Below are 3,416 nucleotides of genomic sequence, written 5' to 3'. Positions count from 1 at the left end.
TTAGGCTCAAAATTATATGAATGTAATCCCGAGAGGGCAATGCTGATATGTGTTCTAACTATATGGGCTGCCTAAGATTCACAAATCAGCGCTACTGAGCTTTTACTCTTTATTTAGGTAATTCAGCAAATTTATTTCTCTATAGTTTTCACACACACAAGAGCATCTCCTTTTGGCTTGTAAAGGGGTATAAATATGACTAGACATCAATACACTCTGGAACTTCATTGATTCATCCCAACAACCTCTTGCAAAAGATCATTCCCAGCAACCATTCAGAACACATGTAGTATACAGGCCAGATCTTAATACATACTCAATAACATGGCATACATACCAAACCTGAGGAAGGCAAATGGAAGATTATTGAAACGTTGTCAAGTTTATGAGTCTCAAGGGAGTAAGTCCGGGAAAATGTACCAAAACATTAAGACCTTATATCACAAAATATGCCAGAATCTTGAGTACTTATACCATAAAATAGCAAACTATTTTCTACAAACAAACAAATTAATATTAAAAACTTCTATATGAACTACAGAAGAAAAAACATACAATTTTAATTTCAGGTGATTGAACCAGAAACAATTGAAATATCTGTAATTATTTTAAGAGTTATCACTCACTTTTGTAAAATACACGACAGTTTCTTAAACTTAACATTGAGAGAACTCTGTGATGTGTGCCCACTGCGAGGGTCGAAACTCGATTTCTGCAATATTGGCCCTCAGACTTATGCTTAGCCACAGCGATGGGGGAATTAGGGAATGATAAAGCTTTTATACACTTTCAAACGTTCAGTGGCGAAAAAATAAATCGCTGATAATAATATCCCATTAAACAACACTAATGAAACAAGCACGCCAATATAATTGAACAGTTAAACTTTTACTGTTTAATAGTTCGCGAATATCACTTTAATATATACACATACAGAACATATGATATTCATGTGTTTTTTATTCATTTTTCTACTCTGCAAAAATATCAATTTCAGCATTGTAGTTTGCTTTTGGTACTGGTTCCTGTTAGGTTCCTGTATCGCTAGCTCTTTCAGTTGGCCTTAAGTTGACCATCCCTATCCTTTTCAGCTGGCGTTGAAACATTGTAATTCTTAAGTACTATGGTGGCCTCCAGCTGATGACCATTGCTTGCTCTTTCAGTCGGCCTTGAAACAATATGCTTCTTTAAGGCTATGGGGCCTCTAGCTGTTGACCTTTGCTAGTTTTTCAATGGTCTTGAAATATTGTAATTTTAAACGAATCAGGGGACCTCTAACTGTTGAATTATAGGAGCTTGACAAATTGCATTGCCGTTCGTATTCATAGGTGGGCCTTTCAAGAGCTTCAGCTATGTATCAGGCAGGCCTCTGAGTCCATAAAGTAATTTTGTGTATCTGACAAGTAGGCTTACACAAGAGGCGAGAGCATAATCAAACAACCCCCTGGACACAAAAAGTATTACTCTCATATGTTTCAAAGGTGTATTTTTTATTATATTGGTCAGGAGCAAGCCTACTTGAGCTCTAGGTTGTGAGACAGTTGCCTGGCTATCCAGTAATATATGTAAGTCACTGCTAACATGAATCATGTTTAGGCTATGAAATGACAAAATTTATAATTTTAATTTGTCGAAAAGTAGTTCTATAGAAATCGATTAAAATCATTGTTATATGACCTTTTGTGGTTACACACAACTGAGATAAAATGACTATATATCATTAGATCTTAAATAAAATTTAAATGACCGACGACATTTGATCTTTAAGTAGAATGTAAAGTGCATCACTATCAAGCACAAAAACTTAACTAGTTAGTTGTATTTGTTTTCATGCTTCCACGTGTTCCTTTACTTTTTTTACCGTTACGAGCGTCAAATCGTGACATAGCTGGTACAAATTGACCAGGATCATGTCGTAAAACATGTAGGAGTGTACAAAGTTCCAAAAGACATCGAGGGTGCAGTTTACACGCTATGCTGGTAAATTGGTAATTATGGAAACAGAACTAGATGGTATACTTAAATCTGGTTAGATTTGAACACGACCTCGATTTTAAATCAAGTCCGCCATCACAGACACGATATTTTTCTAGCAGTGTCTTCACTGATGTAAGAGTGAATACAGTAAATCATACAAGTAAGATACCACTCTCGAGGTCTTGCCGAGTGCGGATTAGTATGTAAAGAAGGTCATAATTATTTGGTAGTAGTAGCCAAAGTTGTATCGTTTCCTCTTCCAAACACTCAAAGGAGGAGAAAAATTAGTGTCAATGCCCATGCAATCACCACAACAATGAATTACTTTAGCAATGTATTAAATATGTCTTGGAGAACTTGTAGGACTAACTAGAAATCATTCCTCCCAGCTTTGGATTAATTTCGTGAATTTTTGAAGAAGTATACTGTATTGAAGAAAGTGAGGAAACGTTAATACGAGCTTATTTGTGTCACGTTCAAATCAGAAAGTTAAACCAAGTTACAAATGATTAGTTTACGTGCAGAATTACAGGGATCAATAAAATGCGATGTCTACAAATGGTTTTTAAAACTCTTTCACTGCCATGTCCTCTTCTATAGCACTTCCATGTAAGTTTAGAATTTTGTTCTACTCTCCATTTTACATTTTATTGCACATCTACAAATAGACCTGGTACTTGGTTTGTTTGTTTTAATGGAAATTGCTATCTACAGTGAGGAATCGAACCCTAGATGTTAATGTTGTAAGTCTATAAACATACCCCTGGCCCATTGGGAGGTCCTGATAGTGGGAAAGTTAGCTATGAATGTGATAGTGAAAGAGTTAGTATGTGTTCACTAAGAGTGGTATGTTTAGAATTTTCGCGAATAGCTAGCTACAAAAGGACATTCTGTGCTTAGTTATCCCTAACTATGAACTGATGGACTAGAATGAAGGAAGCTAGTCCCTAGTCAACAGCACTCATGGGTTATTCTTCTCTCATAAAATAATGTGATTTGACAATCACTCTTACAGAGCATTAACAACTCCGAAATGAAGAACGCGGTAATAGGACGTGAACTTCGGATTCATAGTCCTGGAACGATAACTAGTAAGCCGATATCCAAGGGAAAGAGGAACAGAAAACAAAACGAGTAGCATATTTCTTAATATCAATATTTTCTATCACTGAAAAAAATGAAAAGAGAAAGTAGAAACATTAAGCGGGAAATATTCTGTACAAGGTGAAAGAAGCGAAGACTTGCTTAAACAAATTCTTAGCATAGAAATAAAATAGTAGTTGAAGTTTGTTATTATAGTTCTCTTGTAGTACCTCCTATATTTTGTGGTAAATTTATATTGTTCTACTTTTACAAAACATTTCTAATATTCCCAGTTCATCAGGCCTGGCATGGCAAGGTAGTTAGGGTACTTGAGTCTAAATCTGAGGGACGCGAGT

The sequence above is a fragment of the Limulus polyphemus genome, unplaced genomic scaffold (genome assembly GCF_000517525.1).
Source record: "Limulus polyphemus unplaced genomic scaffold, Limulus_polyphemus-2.1.2 Scaffold1787, whole genome shotgun sequence".
NCBI lineage: Eukaryota > Metazoa > Arthropoda > Merostomata > Xiphosura > Limulidae > Limulus > Limulus polyphemus.
This window is presented reverse-complemented; position numbering follows the sequence as displayed.